Consider the following 19,597-nt stretch of genomic DNA (forward strand, 5'->3'; position numbering starts at 1 on the left):
TCTAAAACGCTGGCAACAAAAGTGAGTAAACCCTTTAATGAAAATGTCCCTGTGATTTATTTTCTTCAAAATAGCAGGCCTTTTTCATGTGAAGTTTCTTTTATTTTGTCCACCCTTTGTGTATATATATATATATACTGTAAAACATTGCCTGTAAAATACCCTTGGAGAATTGGTAATATATGTAAAACTTTTATAGAAAATATGAATGAACAGGCAAAACACATGTATTTCTTATGGATTTCATATTCAACTGTAGATTATAACAAAATGGCAATAATAAAACAAAACATGGCAACAAAGAAACCAGAAAAGGAACCAGACAAGCCTAGTACAGCCGGACTGCAGATTAAATGGAAAAGGTTTCCTCCTACGGTCTTTTTAGGTGCAATGTTTCGTTTTCTATATGAGCGCAAAATCATGTTCCACCATGCAAACACACAGGTGCCAATGTCAAGCCCTGGATAGAAATACTAAATATTATAATATACTCTCTCAGATCACAACTCTTGGGTCTTTGATCAAACTCATGTTACGGGACTTTCCAGACCCTTTTATAATGTTTTTTATTCACAACATTTTTGAAGGAGGTACACATTTTCCATAACTGCTCAATGATTGGTTTATCATTAACATATGACCTATACTTTACATCTCCTCCCATTGTCCTTATTTGGGGTCTATGTAGGCCCTCCACGTCTCTGTTTTCTGTTTTACTGGGGTCTTCGGCTGGTTCATATTGATGGTAATTCCATCGATTAGAACTGTTTAGGAAGTCATTTTTAAATAGAGAGAAGAGTCAAAGCTTACAGATTACACCGTGAGGCATCTCTGAAGTAACACAGAACAATCATCAGTACTTATACATCTGAAGGGGTCGGGGAAGGAATCTGCATATTCATCCTGTAAGACAAAATCATCTTCCTGGTGTGTGTCTTCCTCTTTCCTGTCCTAAGTGTTCACCCAAATGGGAAAATTGCCCCTACCCCCCCAAAGGGGCTAGGGGAATACTTTAAATTACCCTTTCATCAGCTGGCCAGATCTGACAGATGGTCAGAGGACCTAATGATCCACTGATATCATTCAGACATGTGTCACAAACTAACAAAGACCACAGTTACATACCAGGGAATAGAAAAGCAGACAATTCTAAAATGTACATTAGCTCCAGAAATGTCCATAACAATAGACGAAACCACAGCGGTTGTGGGTAGTTTGATGTCATCTGTTTCAGTTCCTGGTGTAGATCGATGATCCACTGCTGCTGCTCTCAGAATCCTCAGCTCACCTCCTGCACTCTGCTCTTTTTCTCAAATGTATTCTTTAGTTAATTACCCCGAATTCTCGAGGAAGGTAGAAAGGCCGTACTTTTATAGTTAGGATCTCCAGGTCTGGTGAACAGTTTTGTAGAAAGTACATCAACATCCAAACCCCAGCATGAGTTAACCGTAATGCAGAACCCTCCGCCTATATGTTAACCTGACTCAGAAGTTCAGTCCAGAGTAAAATGCTTGGTATTGCTCGGTATTTGCAGTATCTCATCCCAGTTCTATATAGAATGCTGGCACGTTTGACTTTCTTCCTTCTGCTCCGTTGGTAAACAAATCGGTGGCAGGACAAAGGAATCAAAACAACTGCTATTGTAAGTAGAGACAAAGTCAGTATTCAGTGATGAACAAACTTCTAAAAGTGCTAGTCGATCATATTGTATGATAGACAATGCAGGATGTACAAAATTATAAACAGTAAAAAGCAAAAAACTATGTAGCGAATGTGGAGCTAAACTTGTCATATACTGACATTATAAATGGAAAAAAACATTAGACATTATGCAAAAATTCCGCCTGCGTGGCTAAAAGCACCCCTTTAAAGCGAACGCGCACAAACACAAACTTTACTCAAGTTAATATATTAATACTTTAAATTTGTGTCTGATATAGAAATATGGTGTCTCTATAGTCTACAGTCTTGATCCAGGAAGTGTGTTTCCATTATGTGTTTACAGGTCTAAGTGCCGAGAAGAGGAGCTCTAAGCCTCTATAATGAGTCTCTCTGAGGAGGGAGAGAAGGGCACTGCCTCTAAATTGAGTCCGTCTTTGGAGATAAAGAAGAGAAACCCTGACAGCAATGCCAAGATGTGAGACGAATTTGAGCGAAACACAGAGAAAACAATTATTTTTCCTCATCAGGGTTCACTGTTGATGAATAATATTTGTCTCTGTTCTTTTGAAGCCCAATTCAGCAGGAGAGTCCAGCCTCCCCTGTACCCAGCTGTGTGTCCATGAAGAGTGACAAGTCTATCGAGAATCCTTTACACTTCAGAGAGGGAGACTTTTCTACTGATCAAAGGTAAGAAGAAGTCAAGGGTTCATGTCAGTGATTTTCAACATTGTGTCTTATTTGTTTATTTGGTTCCCCATTATCTGACGCCATGACAACAGATGGGCTCGTGAGCTGTTCTGAGGCACAATGCCAATTAACAATTATGATGGTAACAGTTATGATGGTAACAATTGTGATAAATACCACCAGGTATGGTGCTATTTTCATTAAGATGCATTAAATTAAGCTGTTATAATGGCAGTATAATATATTAATCAACCCACCAAAGTCTGAATAGGTTGGTTTATTGTTACATATTTTGCATTATGGGCATTTGCTTTTCTTCATGCATAAGCAGGCCAGTTTTTTGTATTAAATAAGCATTTCCAGTGTGGCCAACCAGTAAGACTTTGGAACATGAGCTGCTTTAAGTTGTTTGTAACTGGTAAGTGGTGTTGGTCTCTTCTCAGCTAGCAGAGGGAGCTACTGGCTCTAGTTTCTGTTCCACATGCTTATTTCACATTTAGGTTCCCAATTGGTTACACAGGTTTGCTGAATCAAAATGCAGTACTGTAACAAAAACATTGCCATTAATTTCCTAAATGCAGTAATAGTTAACACTTGTCTTTTGCATGTACCACTTTCCATTTCCAAGAGGAGAAAAACAGGAAAACATACAGTACAATAAAGGGTTTACTGTACAAAAAGTACAAATGAAAGTGGCCAATTCTTTCAAAACTCTAAACACAAAAACACATGCAAAATGTAGGACAGAGGAAATCAGGCTGCATCCCACCTCCTTTCTTGGTCTGGCCACAGCACCTCATCTACATCACAAGGAATGTTTTCTCTGGCTAAACAGCAGGGGAAAGACTCTTCCGGAGTGACGGATCCAGCCGCCGAAAGCCCCCACATCAACTTCACCACATGCATCCTCCATTGCCTGGAGAAGGGGGTGGCAGAAGGATGGCAGTCAAACACCTTCCATCTTTATGCCGAAAAAACTCTTCAATTGGGTGTAGAAATGGGGAGTATGGTGGGAGGTATCGAACAATGAATTGTGGGTGGTCAATAAACCGACTGTGGACCAGAGCAGCCCTGTGGGAACTCACGTTATCCCAGATGACAACATACCTGGGCTGCTCTGGTCCTCCCCTCTGCTTGGCCCCAATGAGGATGTTATGTAGGGTGTCCAGGAATGTGATGAGAAGGGCCATGTTGTTGGGACCAAGGTTGGCATGATGATGGAGGACGCCTTGCTGCGACTACGCACATGGTGATATTCCCTCCACACTGTCCAGGGACATTCACATGGTGATAATCCCTCCATCCTGTCCAGGGACATTCACATGGTGATATTCCCTCCACGCTGTCCAGGGACATTCACATGGTGATATTCCCTCCACGCTGTCCAGGGACATTCACATGGTGATATTCCCTCCACGCTGTCCAGGGACATTCACATGGTGATATTCCCTCCACACTGTCCAGGGACATTCACATGGTGATATTCCCTCCACGCTGTCCAGGGACATTCATATGGTGATATTCCCTCCACGCTGTCCTGGGACATTCACATGGTGATATTCCCTCCAAGCTGTCCAGTGACATTCACATGGTGATATTCCCTCCAAGCTGTCCAGGGACATTCACATGGTGATATTCCCTCCAAGCTGTCCAGGGACATTCACATGGTGATATTCCCTCCACACTATCCAGGGACATTCACATGGTGATATTCCCTCCAAGCTGTCCAGGGACATTCACAATGGCACAGTGGCCAATGATATTCCGTTCTCGTCATCTTCTTTTGGCCTGCTGCTCCAAGACTCTCTGAATCAGACAATATGTGAAATAGACCTACAGCAGTTAATATGGTGAGGCACAATACACTGGATTACTGTTCTGTAATGTGTCTATTGTGATGGAAATTCCATGTATCGACACTCGGAGTAAGGGACACAGAGAAAAAGGGGTGGGGTAAGATGCTGCCTTCTGTCTCATGTCAATCAAACACATTTGTTCTATCACACAAGTCAAATGCTATCTTCCCCCACCTTATCCTTCCTGCCATAATGTTTACTGTTGTGTTTACCTAAGCTTCACACAAAGGACAGCTCTCCTTCCCGCCATAAATAACTTCTTCAATTCTAAGAGTTCTTACAGTATACTTGGACAGACAATAGATGCCCCCTATGAAAATACCAGATCCCCCACATTCCTGAGGAACAAAAGACTGACACCCTTCTTCTAGGCAGGAGGACATGGCCCAAATACCTAATAATCCTCTGATATTATACAGACATGTGTGTCACAATCAAAGTAAAGATTTACATACCAGCCAAATGGAAAGACAGACATTTCTCAAATGTACCTTAGTTCAAAATTACCATAACACTATACAGTGCTGATGTGATAGTACTTTCACAGTATAGTACTTACTTGCACATATTCGTAGTGGTCTCATGTTCTGGTGCACGGTGGCCAATGATATTCCGTCCTTGTCCCCTTCTTTTGGGTAGATTGAAGCCTGCCTCATCAATGTAAATATAAACATGCCGAATTGCAGCGGCATCCAGCTCCAAGACTCTCTGACACAGACAAGACAATATGTGAAATAGACCTCAATATGGTGAGGCACAATACACTGGATTACAGTACTGTAATGTGTCTATACAGTGCTGATGTGATAGTACTTTCACAGTATAGTACTTACTTGAACATATTCGTAGTGCCGTTCTTTAACCCTCTCTGTGCTTCTCTCAAATGGCCCCCTGTAGACCTGTTTCATCTGGATTCAGTTGTGCCGCAATAAACGGTCCAATGTCAACAAGGCCACCTGCTGAATGTTACTGAATATTGTGTTGTCTGCAATTACATGGTTCTGGGTTTGTCGTGGTCTAATGGTGTTGTTTGCCACCACCATGTTCACCATAGTGGTCTCCTGTTCTGGTGTGAACAGCCGGTGTCTTCCACCATGGTCTGGCCATCTCTCAGTTCTGCAGTGGATCCACAAATATTACAGTATATGATTGGTTACAGTAGGCTACAATGATCTCTTGTCTTTCAATATGAAATAACATGACAGTAGTAACATAGGCCTACAGTGTACATACATGAAGAGTATAGTGTAGATGGCAGGTAACTTACTTGTTCTCATTTCTGAATGTACGGATGATTGATGCAACCGTGTGGCGGCTCAGGTTGGGCTGAACTCTCTGCCCAGCCTCCCTCATACTTAATAAATGGTTCAGGACCTGGTCAACCACTGTGGCCCTGACCTCATCTGAGACAACTGTCCTTCCTCGTCCTCCTCTTCCTCTCAGTCGTTGATCTCTAGATCTTGCTTCACCATTGACTTCCAATTTCCTCCAAAACAAGAGAGCAACTAGTGTTTACACCTGTGAGGAGGGGATGTTGCCAATTGGTGTATAGAGCTTGGCATTGTGATTGGTGTTGCTTTCCAAAGATTGCTACAACGATTGCTACAGCCTCCCCTGTACCCAGCTGTGTGTCCATGAAAAGTGACTGGTCTATGGTACGTCCTTACAACTTCCAAGAGGGAGACTTTTCTACTGAACAAAGGTAGGAAGAGGTCATGGGTCATCATCTGTGATTGTCAATATTGTCTCTTATTTGTTTCTCTGGTTCCCCATTATCTGATGCCATGACACCAAGTAGGGTCATGAGCTGTTTTGAGCCACGATGCCAATTAAGAATTATGATGGTAACAGTAATGATGGTAAAAATTATGATAAATACCATAAGAGATGGTGTCATCTTTCTTAAGATGCATTAAATGAAGCTGGTATAAATTGTAGATGTTCTGTTGTGTTTTGTCCACAGAGACCAACAGGAGAGATCAGAGTCTGAGCTTCTCAGTGGTCAATCTGTCCAGAGTCATCAAACAGACCTGTCCTCCAGATACAGTGTATGTGGTCCTGTTATGTACACTTGTTACTGTTTACCACGAGTAAAGATCATCTGTGAGTCATTCAGGAATTTGTTAATATTGTTCTGATATTTCATTAATATGAATTCTGTCTGATGAGAAGCAGGAGAGCAGCGCCAAAGACGGGACAAACATGAACCAGAGGGAGCTTGCTGACACACTGGAGAAAAGTAAGAGATGTCTGACTTCACTGTTGAATTCTCCAAAAGATATTATGGTGCCCTCGAAAGCAACATGTAACAACCTCTGTGTTTAATAACTTAACATAGAGGAAAGAAAGAGAAGAGATAGAGATCATACAATACTGTCAGCACCGTGCACAGACCTTCCAAAGGGCATGTGTTTAATCTGAAAAAGTGGGCAGAGTTGTCAGCTCACACAGGTGGATGATGTGTTGAAGTGACACATCACTGAGCCTTACCTGTGCACGTGCCTGAATACTGTCATTCTTTAAAGGAACTTTCACATTCTCTGTGTTATTTATTAATTAATGCAGTACTGGAGACATTTAAAGAGACATTGTTAATATAATCTGTGATATTTATTCATTAAGATGAGCTTGCTATGATTTGCCAACATGATCTCAAATCTAATCTGAAGAAGAGGTTTCTGTATTTGAGGGTTCCGCTAAACAAGGGAACCCAACACTTCTCATTAAGGTCTACACAGAGCTCTACATCACAGAGGGTGGAAGTGGAGGAGTCAATAATGAACATGAGGTGAGACAGATTGAGACAACAACCAGGAAACAAGCAAGATCAGAGACAGCAATCAAATGAACTGTGCTGACAAATGGTGTCACTGGAATTGGGAAAAGTCTCTGTGCAGAAGTTCTGAACTGGGCTGAAGGAAAAGCCAATCAGGACGTCCAATTTGTATTTTCCCTGCCTTTTAGTGAGATTAATTTGATGAAAGGGGAAGAACTTAATCGATCATTTTTAAGTTGAGACCAAGATAGCATGAATCTCCAACTACAACAAAAATAATGTTCTGTTCATCTTTGATGGTCTGGATGACCATCAAATATGGTCAAACAACAAGAGCTGTTGTGATGTGACAGAGTCAAACTCAGTGGATGTGCTGCTGACAAACCTCATCAAGGGAAATCTGCTTCCCTCTGCTCTCCTCTGGATAACTACCAGACCTGCAGCAGCCAATCAGATCCCTTCAGGGTGTGTTGACCAGGTGACAGAGGTGAGAGGGTTCAATGACCCACAGAAAGAGGAGTACTTCAGGAAGAGATTCAGGGATGAGGACCTAACCAGCAGAATCATCTCACACATAAAGACGTCAAGGAGCCTCCACAACATGTGTCACATACCAGTCTTCTGTTGGATCTCTGCTATAATCCTTGAGTACACAGATAGACTAGAGACTCTAACAGACATGGACTCTCACTTCCTTCCACACTTCACAGTAGAACCGCCAAATGCCTACAAGGGGTGTCGTGACATACTGGTATTCATGATAACCGTGATAAAAATGAATTTTTTTAAAATATTGATATCATGTTAATAATACACATAATAATACTTTATTAGGCAAAAATAAACATTTTTTAAAGAACTACTCTCGGTTTTTCCATATCGTTTTCATGTCACCTATAGACAAATGATGCATGTGCATAAACTACAAGTCTGGACCTATACACTGGCATTGGAATGAACCCATTTACTCTATCAGAACTCCCGGGTCAGACCTGCAAAGACGCACCATTTTTGGAGCCTGTTCACTTGGCGAAAATTATTTTGTATTTCTCCAAGAAATCTTGGTTTTGCTATAGCTGATTAATATCACCTATCTATGGAAGAAGAATGCATGTGCTTAGACTACAAGTCAGGGCCTATGCACTGGCATTGAAATCAACTCGTTTGCCCCCCCAAACCCCCGGGAGAGATCTCCAAAGACGTGCTGTTTTTATAGCAAAGTCACTTGGCAAAAATGACATTGTATTTGTCCTCTCTGTGTTAGGCCTTGTGGATCTTTTGTTCATCAGTTAATTTTGTTGCCTTTTCACTGTCCATTAGGTGTAAAAGTTCTTTGTGTATAAACTGTATGAAAAAGACTAAAACTGTATGGAAGCAACAAAGTAAAAACAATAGGAATAAAAAATATAGTACACACCATGGGAAGTAGTTAAAAAAACAGAGAATAGTGTAAGGAGCGAAATGGAATAGAGAAGTCAGTGCAAAAACTAAGGGGAAAAAAAATTAACAACAAGAAGTATAATCAGTTCATCTGCGGAGTAAACCCCAAATGGTGAAGAAAGTGGATGTACAGTGTTTCACAAAAGTGAGTACACCCCTCACATTGTAGTAAATATTTTGAGACACTTGTACCCACACAACTACATATCCGACTTGTACATACATTATAAGTTTGTATATTTTCCTCTGCACATTCACAATTACATTTGCATTAATTGCACATCCATACATTCCACTTGTATGTACATATATTTAAAGTGCCCATATTATGAAAAAATCTATTTTTCTGGGTTTTGGGGTGTTCTTTTGTGTCTCTGGTGATTCCACACGCATACACATTTTGAAAAAAAAACATCCATGCTGTTTTGAGTGAGATATGGGTTTCTGAATGTCCTCTGTCTTCAGTCTCTGGGTGAGCTGTTAGAAAACTCCTTGAACTGTGACGTCACAGTCCGAAAAATTTGAATATTCCCACCCTCCACCCCCTCCCAACAGAGCATACCTAATGTCTCCACCGTCTATAGGCTCCACCCACCAGATACAGCAGTAACTTCCTCTCCATGTTGTTACTGATTTAGAAGCACCATGTCGAAGCACCACTTAAACTGTGCTGTTGTTGGCTGTAAAGAGGAGCACAAAACACTCGCGTCCCAGCCGCAGAGGACAGAAGCTTGGCTTGAATTCATTTTTGAAGGCAATGTCCCTGCTACAGTTGGCAAAAAAAATTCAGTTTGTGCTAACCACTTTGAGACAGGCTGTTTCTCCAACTTCGGTCAGTACAAGGCAGGATTAGCCAAGACACTTTTGATAAAAGAGTGCGCAATTCCAACTTTGCGTGGAATACCTGCAGATGAGGGACATGTAATTAGTTCTATACAATTTATTTTGTACACTAAGGTGAACTTGTGTGTGTTGTAGCAGTTTGAAAATTTGATTTGTAGCAGTCTTTTGCCATTGAGAACGAGGTAGCTAACCGCTAGCATTAGCTTCTAGTTAGTTTGCAGTCAGCATAGTTTCTCCTGCAAAGCCGTTGACTAGCTACGGTAACTTTCGAAAGTTATACATTTTTAATGCATGCGCAAATTACGTTAGACCGTTACTACTACGCTCTCCCCGCTACCATGGTAACAGTTAGAGTGGGCATGGGCAAATGAGCAGCAGCTAATGAATATGCAATAAGCAGCAGAAAACAGAAGACTTTGAAAGGGACTGAAACAGAAGGTAATAGAGGGAGGTAAGAATCTTTACCTACAAGAAATTTCCAGCAAACAACTTCAGAAACATGTTTTATGGAACTTATAGACCTATTTTAACTTGTTGAAAAGGAGTCATAATATGGACACTTTAATACTTTTTCTGCCCTCTCTGTGCATTAATGGTTAGACGCAAACTGCGTTTTGTTGTACTGTACTTGTACTGTTCAATGACAAAGTTGAATCTAATCCAATAGCTGTTTAAAAAAGTATGGTTTAAAATAGTTTTTACCTATTGAAAGGTTTGGAGTCTGTATTTTTTAAGCTTCAAGAGATACTGTTGGTGAGGGTAGTTAGCATAGATTAGCATACATAACATAGTTAAAGTTCATATGTGTTACCAATGACAGGTCTCGTGTCTAGATCGAACAGTTCAAATATACAGCCTAATAGTTATTTAACGCTAATTACGGTAGTTAGCATATTTAAAATGTGTAGTGGGGATAGCTTAAACGTGTAAAACAAAGTTGGTTTTGTGTCTGTAGCTCAAACTGTTAAACAAATACAGCGTAGTTGTTAGTTAATGCTAATTAGCATAAGTAAAGTCAGTAAACTGGTGAAACAGCTGGTTTCCGGTCTGCAGCTCGAAACGACTCAAAAGATACAGCCTAATAGTTAATTAACGCTATTTACGGTAATTAGCATACTAAGATCATCAAACGTTTCATCATATGAACTGGGCATAAGTAGTTAGTGTAGGGTATAATGTGTCAGAATAGTGATTTATGGCCCTGGGGGGCGGGACTTCCATATTGATGTGACAGGTGGGCGGGACATCCGGTTTGAAGGGTGGGACTTCCGGTATGACGTATGTTAGAGTGGGACTTCCGGTATGACGTATGTTAGGGTGGGACTTCAGGAGTGACGTATGCATGTCCGGTGACTTTGTGATTTATGATTACATTGATGTGTCAGTGTTTGATGTTTTACAACGCCTGATGAGCAAACCAGACTAGTGTTATAACAGGTGGGTTATGTTTGATGATTAACAAATGGGGCTTAGGGTTCCGGAATGTTAAATTGTGTACAGCAAATGGTGTTCGAAAAATATAAATCCCTGGTGTTTTATCTTCTGACAAGTGGTGCAACAGCTGGCATACAAACGGTGGTTGTTAACCTTTCATGTTTTATGGGTTGACTGGCGTGGTATGTGTATTTAAACCACGCAGACATCGGTGATGGTCAGTCAGTCTTGCCTGAGCCAACTTACCTACACATTACAAAACATGGAGGATTGTGCTGCTATCAATGTTTTGGGTGAAACACAGGTGAAAGCTAACAGCTTAAACGCAGCTCAGCGATTTGGTAAGAAATTGCAAATGGACCGCAGAGATGTAATCAACATGCCAGCCCCGAAGAAACCGATGCAGAGTTTAACCCGAATCCATCAACTACACCAGGATATGTTGACACAGGAGTGGAAATTGGAAAATGGTCGGATCGGGGGATACATCTTCAACCCAGAGCTACCGGAGGTTGAATTTTATGAATTACCCAAAGGCCAAGTGTTTAAGGCTGGTGTGACTGATTAAATGGTTTTTAATGCCAGTTTATGGGTCACTTTTCGAAAAGTGTTTTATTTGGGGCCAAAACAAGGCCCACATAATACAGTAGATGTACTGTTTAAAGTTGTCGAGGGGCTGAAAGAGTATGACTCTGTCAGATTGGAGTTATTTCCGGAAAATATCAGCGTGTTAGTTTGTGACTGCGGACTGATCGACTGACCTAAGACCCCGAAGCCCCGCCTTAAGCCAACACCTATATCAGCACAGCATAAAAACCGACAGACCGCCGGTGACATTCAAGCAGTCGTAAGAATTTACGAAACATGTCTCAAGATTACAACCAAGCGGTGATTGAAGAACCCAAGGCTGAGGACTGGCTGTGTGACGCCTGGGATGACAACGCTGAAGCCTTCTACGGAACCCCTGACCCAGACAGCTCGATTCCACCGGCATACCCAACAAGAATTGGATTGACAGGGTTGGTGATCAACTAGGTCCTCTTAACCTATCATACCTTTCAAATGCTAACAAGAGTTATCACAAAATGGACAAAGAAAATTTTAAAGATCATCAAAGCACCAATGGGTATGATTCTGGAAAACGTTGTTGGGGCTATTCTACACAAAGCATGCATCGGATGCGAAGTGGACCACCCGAGCCTGACAAGACATTCATGTCTCGAACCGCCTGAATATTTTTTTGAGGCCCATTATGATGACATTGTGGCGACAGTTTTAACACCGCGACTGAAACATGTGTTGGTCAAGGCTTTGAACGCATCTGGTTTTCACACACCGATGACTGATGTTCACGAGGCCGCTGAGAACTTTCTGCATGAGCTCAAGTTGGAGCCGAACATCACACAGAGACTGAGTGAGAACAGGGATGAGTACATGGACAAATTTAATGAGGATGTTGTATGCGACGCAGCGGGGTCATGGTGTGATGAAAGCAAAGAGTCTGTTGTCTAAGGCCAGGGTAGCTTCAGTTCTCATGTTAACATGTATATAAACAAAGACTATGAGAAATCTGAATGTTTGTGTAACTTTTCTGAATATCTTGGTTGTGTAATTTCGAAAACTCCAATAAAACATTGTTAAACATGTATTAATTCTCATTATTGCTCGAACTCTCTACGATGTCTGAACAGGTTATGAAAAGTATTTACTATGACCCGGCAAACCCTGGTGCTTATGTGGGTAGAGAGGGTTTGAAAAGAGCATACTTGGAAAAAACCGGGGAGATCCTCAAAAATGGTGATGCCGATGACTGCCTGCTCGCCCAGGATACATACACGCTACACAGGCCTGTAGCTATACATTTTAAAAGAAATAGAGTTATTGTTCATGATATAAATTCACAATTTCAGCTGGATTTGGTTGACATGAGTGCTTACAGTGTGGAAAACGATAACATTAAATTTATGTTAACATGCATAGATGTATTAAGCAAATACGCATGGATTCACGTGCTGAAAAATAAAAGCGCTATAGAGGTAAAGCGAGCATTTGAAGACATATTAAAAGAAGGAAGAACACCACAAAAAGTCCAAACGGACAAGGGGAAGGAGTTTTTTAATTCACATTTTGAAATGTTGATAAAGAAGTGCAACATAAAACATTTTGCTACAGGAAATGATGTCAAATCGTTGAGAGGTTTAACAAAACAATTAAATCACGAATGTGGAGGTATCTGACAGCAGCCAACACTCACCGCTATGTTGAGGTTATTCAAGATTTAGTTTGTGGGTACAACCATAGCTACCATCGGTCTATTAAGATGAAGCCTGCTGACGTTTGTGAAGAAAATGTTAGATTAGTTCTCAAGAACCTGTATGGCACAACATTAACGAGAAATGGTAATCAAATCTACAAGTTCCAGGTTGGGGATACTGTGAGACTCTCAAAGCTGAGAGGTGCGTTTACAAAAGGCTATGAAAAAGGGTACACAGATGAATATTTTACAATAACAGAATGCATTCCTCGGGTACCTCCTGTATATAGAATAAAAGATTACGATGGTGATGTGATAGTTGGGACCTTTTATGAAGAGGAATTGCTGAAAATAATCGTGGCTAAGGATAAAACTTTTAAAGTGGAAGCAGTTTTGAATGAGAAAGTACAGAAAGGGAGGAAAATGTGTCATGTGAAGTGGCTTGGTTGGCCTGAGAAATTCAACAGCTGGATACCATCGGAAAACAAGTGGTTGACCTAGAAACTGGATAAAACTCCAGGATTTACAGGATCACGTCATTTACATTGACTGCGATCAGCATGGGTGACGGTGGCTTCTACATAACGCTGCCCAGTAACTCATCGAGACATGTCTGTCCAAGGAACACGAGTTCGTGCTATCCCACTACATTTGCCAAAGGTATAGATTTGAAAGGCGATTGGGAAGTATCTTTGATAGAGTTCCAATACCCGCATACATGGAAAACTTTTACACGGGGCGAAAACGCATTGGAACTACGCATTTGAACTACGCATTTGAACTACTTGAAAAACAACAAAACTTGGAAATATGAACTCGACACCGGTTATTACAGCAGCATATTAAAACTAGTGATAGAGCTCAACAGTCATATAAAAACACATGGTTTATCAGTGGGGTACGATGAATTTAAAAATAGAGTGTTTCTAAAAGGTGAGCCCCAGTTTAGTTTGAAATTTAGCGCAAAACTGGAACAGATATTGGGGTTAAAACCAGGCGAGTGGTGGTCCACCACATGGTACGGAACATACCCCACAGATATTCTGGCGGGGTTTAACACCCTATACATCTACACAGAGATAGTTGATTATCAATGTGTTGGTGACAGTCATGTCCCACTGCTGCGAACTGTACATATTACAGGGAGAAAGAACGAAGTTGTCACAGTGACGTACGACAAGCCACACTACGTACCTCTTAGTAAGAGACAATTTGATGAGATCTGTATTGAAGTAAAATCTGATCAAAACCAGCTGGTTTCATTTGTTTTGGGGAAGGTGATTGCAAAATTACACTTCAGACCCGTCAAACAATCTTTTAGAGTTTAAGATGCAGCCGCAGAAGCTCTATGATGATCCTCGAAGGTATGTTGAATACTACACAACACAGGCCGGTAACGGTTTACCAGGGTATCATGGTAGCTCAGCAATGTATAGGGCTGGTCTAGGGGGCCTTTTCCGAGGGCTTTTCCGGATGGCAATACCTTTGTTGAAGCGCGGGTTCTCCATAGCAAAACCACATATGAAGAGTGCGGCTAGGAATATAGTCGGCGATGTTGTCAACAGTGTTATGTCACGACAAACAAAACAGCAGGATGGTTCTGGATTGATGGTTATGTCTCGAGGTGTCAGAAAGAGACCACCTGGTAGGCGGAGCCTACCCATGAGTAAAAAACGCAAGAATGAGACAAAAACAAGAGCCAAGGTTAAAAGAGGACATACACCCCAGAGGACACTCAAAGGGAACACGACAAATCTGATTAAGAATATATTTTAGAAAGATGGCACTCCTACACTGTATGTCTGGCGAATGTATGAAGACAGAGTTGGATTTATTCACAGTTCCATTCACACAGACATCTATTGAGAAAAATACATACATTGAAATACCGACCCTATCAGCCATATCAGACGCAGCCCCTCTGGAGTTCTTTATTGCAGGAAATGGCTATACTTTGGCTATACAATACTTTGTTGTACCTACGTGTAAAAGTCACTAAACTGGACGGAACTAATATTGATGCCGGAGCACATGTTGGGGTTATCAACTTTCCGATAGCCACCCTATTTTCCCAAGTGGATGTCTCCTTGGGTGATCGTTTAATTAGCCAGAGTAGCAACACATACCCCTACAGAGCCGTTATAGAGAGCATTCTGAATTATGGATGTGATACATTAAAGACACAGTTTTCAGCTGGGTTGTTTTACAAGGATGCCGCAGGTCACATGGATGTTACGGACCCTGCAGGTGAGAACGATGGACTTACGAAAAGGGCAGCCTATTCGGCGGATAGCACAACATTTGAAATGATCGGCCCTGTTCATAGCGTCATCTTCTTTCTAGAGAAACTTATGTTAAACGGCGTTGACATAAAGGTTAGGATGGTGCGCAGTAAAGATGAGTTCTGCCTTATGGGGGTCGGGGATGTGCGTTATCGTTTGCATATACTATCAGCATCACTATTTGTCAAGAAAGTGTCTGTTTCGCCAGCCATGAAACTTGGACACGCTCAAGCGCTACTCTCAACCAATGCCAAGTACCCAATTGAAAGAGTGTGTATGAAGACATTTAGTTTACCGGCTGGGGGTCGTGTTTGTAACCAGGAAAACCTATTTTTAGGACCTCTGCCAAAATGTATTGTAATCGGATTGGTGGACAATGACAGTTTTACCGGAAGTTACACAAAAAATCCATTTCATTTCAAACATTATAATTTGGAGTTCATGACTATGTATGTAGATGGTCAGAAATTTCCTAGCAAACCATTCCAACCAAATTACACAACAGGGTCAGCAGTGCGTGAATTTTACCAATTGGCCTTAGCTTCAGGAAAACACCTAAAGGACCAAGCCTTGGCTATTGACAGGTCGGACTTCTTACACGGCTATGCCCTTTATGCATTCAAATGCGCGCCAGACGGCCTTGATCAAGTCAGGGAATGTACGACTTGAGATGAGGTTCAGACAACCACTACCCCACACAATTAATTTAGTTGTTTATTCAATCTTTGACTCCATTATCGAAGTGTCAAACCGGCGACAAGTCATGGTTGACTACTATTAGGAGAACTGTGTGGAAATGAATACCGCAGAGTTGACCAGTGTGGTGAACCAATTTTCATCTAGGACCCATTTCTATGGTGTGCTGGCAAGTGACCAACTACCTAGGGTGCATGTCCGAGATGTTGCATCAATGATGATTGTTAATACACACCCAAGCAATCAACCTGGGGAGCACTGGCTGGCTATTTACATAACGGATGATGGCATTGGAAGGTTTTATGACAGTTTTGGAAACCCCCCGGATTTTACATATTTTCCCAAGTCAATCATTGCCTTTCTGAAAACCTGTGAGAATGTGGAATACAGTTCAAAACAAGTGCAGGACCTCGTTTCAACCACGTGTGGACAGCATTGTGTGTTCTTTCTCTTTCTAATGACAAAAGGTCTGAGTTATAAAGATTTTATGTCCTAGTCTCAAAGTTTGTAGCTAAGATGTACCAGAGATAAGCAAATGTTTAATTGCATACAACATGCTCAATCTTGTGAAACGTTTAATTTGTGCCATGGTTGTTGAAGAAATAGAAAAGCCAATCACGTGTATGTCAACTTTATTATTCAAAAATAAAAACATTTGTAAAACCACATCAATGTTTACATATTATTTTTCATACAACATTTATTCAAGATAAAACAAACATACAATGTATCACAAATAAAATAAAAACACATTAAAATGGAAGCCATTTTGCGGGGTCCGTGGTATGAGGTTCAAAGAATGCTTTGGTTGTTTGAAAACCAGTTGCTGGTGGTGTGGCTAAATCATCCATTGTGTCACCAGACTTTTGTTTATACAAATTGATTTTGTGTCTTACATGCGCATTTGGAATAGTTGTAAAAGGCATGTTGAGACATGCCATGGCCTCTAAAAACACCCCCCACCCCAACGGTCTTCTATCGTCAGCAATTTTATTGGTAGCTGTCACACTTTTAACAAGATCCAATAGGTGCGAGCCCTTGATTATCTCTCCTTTGAAAACGAATTCACCATTTGAATTCCATGAAGTCAAATCTTTAGACCTGTGCATTCTATTAAGAATATATTCAACATTCTTTCTACGCTTCACAGGCACATTATCCAAAATTTCATCAACAAGGTCAACATTTCGGTCAACAGTTTGCTTATTCTCAGTCACGTTTACTACAGCAGACCCGGTCTCAGACCCGGGTAGACTTAAAGTCAGGGTGTTTGTATCAAGCTCCCCCTGGCGCACAACAGTCAAAAATCTTTGTAAAATGGCAGAGTATCTTTTAGCTTTCTCATGTAAATCCATATCAGGCTTCAACAGTATATTGCGAATCGATGAGTCCAAATCATTCTCAACAGATTGTCTTAGATCGGTGCTAGTCGTTTTGGATTCTCGCAGTTTTTCTAACTGATGTTGTGGCACCAGAAACATTTTCTGAGCATGCTCCATGTTGTTTAACCCTGTCTCGATGCAATTAGACTGGTTAAGAATGGAACTGCAACGCTTAGTAACGGCAGTAGAAAACCTCCAGATTGGTTGATGGTTTTTCTTTTCCGTGCAACTGAAGTGTTCTTTCTAGACATGTTTATAATTTTGGCTTTTTGTCTCTTTACTTTTCGGAGCTGCGACTCGGTTATGGGTATATTACCGCGCCTTAGATTAAGCGCTATTTCACAGAGTGATAGAATGAGGTCGGTGGATGCTGATTCTAAAATAACTTTTCGTTGACTTGCCGGTGCCTTAAATATCATTTTCAAAAGGGGTAAATTTCTACGAATGCGTTTAGACATGATCAAACTTTCTTAGGAACGTACACGACAGGCCAATCCCCTGAAAATAACCCTGTTCTCAGACGGTAGTCTTCTGGTGTTGTAGCTTTAAAGTCAATAAGTAAATAACCAAAAGGCGGATGTGTTGCATCTTTAAAGGTCCCCTGACATGAAATTTTCATTTTGTGAGGTTTTTTAACATTAATATGAGTTCACCTAGCCTATTCATGGTCCCAAATTTTCTAAAAATTCCATTCGGTGTAAATTGAGCATTTTCTATCTTTCTCTGACTTGGAGAAAACGGAGAATCAAACAGGCTGATCTGGACCCGTCTCTTTGTGACGTCGCAAGGAGAAATTGTTAACTCCAATGGTAACTCCCCTTTTTCTAATTTGCCCGCCCAGAGAAAGAATTTAAATAGAGCCAGGTGTGAGGCACACATGTGTGTGAGCGCGACTTCAATTTGTCTACGCGACGAGGAGGGGCACCATGGCTTTTGAGCGAAGGAAACACAATAATTGCTCAGTAATAGGATGTAGAGATGAGCAACGAAGCCTTTTTTTACTTCCTTCGTACATGCCACAGAAGAACCAGTGGAATGATTTCATTTTCTCCGGAAAAGCGCCGACACAGCTTCCCAAAGTTTTGCATGTCTGTGGCAAACATTTAACCGACGACTATGTACATAATGTTACACAACAAAATTATTTACTCCTGCGCGCACATAAATATATAGGCTTTATATATCTTGTGTAACGTGACTTCATGATATGAAGGGAGAATTTTTACATTTAAAAAAACCCTCTTCTCTAAACTAGAATATTTACTGATATAGATGCTAACACAGCTTTAAAATCATCACAAATCAGAGAAACATGAAAAGGCAAAAGCAGATTAGCTTTAGCTTTAACTTACATGATAATCAGACATCCTAACAAAGTATCATATAGACATAATATTTTTAACTAACCATTTGGAAACATCCTTCTGGAGGCGCTGAGTTGCAACTTCTTCATCCGTTGCTTCTCCATCTGGATCGGATTCTGGGTCAAACTGAAATGCTTCAATGTGTCTTCGTGCCATTGCAATATGATCCAGACATACCGGTAAACATGCACGTTACCTTTGCCGCAAGATAGTAAAGGCCACGCCCACCCACCACCATGCCCCGCCCACCCACCACCTTGCCCTGCCTTTTTCATCCTCATTAAAATTTAAAGTCACAGACACCAATACGGCCGTTTGAAGGAAGCTCATTCTGTGACTGTATTGTAGTGGCTATAATTCTGCAGCAAGGCTGAATTTTTGAAAAAAGATTTCAGATACAGTACTAGGGACCACTATGGCCTATATTAAAGCCTACAAAAAGTAGCATGTCATGGGACCTTTAAAACTCTCCATGAAGAATCGAGAAAGACCGGGGTATATCTGTCTGCCTAAAATACTAATCTGCTGATTGTCGCGGGGGTTTTTAAACAAGATGAGGTAGTTTGTGTTCAAGTTAATAGTTCTACTAGATTTGCCTTTAACAAACATGTTTTGGACGAGGTAAATTGCACTCAGGTTACGGTGGTGTGAATATTGTGTGAAAACTCTCTCCATCTCCAAACTCTCTGATGCACTTTTCATTAAATCGTCAATAATTAAAAGGTTGTTTTTCTGAATCGGTAGCAGATTGTCATCACACAGCGATGTTGGTAGACCTTCTATAAAATGTATCTCCCTTACTTTCAACAGTTCGTCATACAGCGGTTGCCAACATGAATAAACCCAGACGATATTTTGAATTTCTTTGGAGAATACAACCTCTGCATTATCCAACAACATCTTCACAAAATATGTTTTACC

The 19,597-nt window shown here is 40.9% G+C and overlaps 1 protein-coding gene and 1 long non-coding RNA gene across 2 annotated transcripts in view; both read left to right on the forward strand.

The window, feature by feature from the left end:
* The first annotated feature begins 5,816 nt into the window (after positions 1–5,816).
* Positions 5,817–6,316, forward strand: LOC117595250. Its single transcript, XR_004576431.1, has 2 exons — positions 5,817–5,907; positions 6,169–6,316. It is a non-coding gene; the product is annotated as an uncharacterized LOC117595250 (long non-coding RNA).
* Positions 6,317–6,419: 103 nt separating this feature from the next.
* LOC114840291 (protein NLRC3-like) overlaps positions 6,420–19,597 on the forward strand; it is a 52,536-nt gene continuing 39,358 nt past the window's right edge. The window contains exon 1 of the mRNA XM_034295271.1: positions 6,420–6,444. The gene's annotated coding sequence lies outside the window, so the exon portion shown is untranslated. The remainder of the gene's footprint in view (positions 6,445–19,597) is intronic.

Source organism: Esox lucius, chromosome 11, assembly GCF_011004845.1.
Source record: "Esox lucius isolate fEsoLuc1 chromosome 11, fEsoLuc1.pri, whole genome shotgun sequence".
Classification (NCBI taxonomy): domain Eukaryota; kingdom Metazoa; phylum Chordata; class Actinopteri; order Esociformes; family Esocidae; genus Esox; species Esox lucius.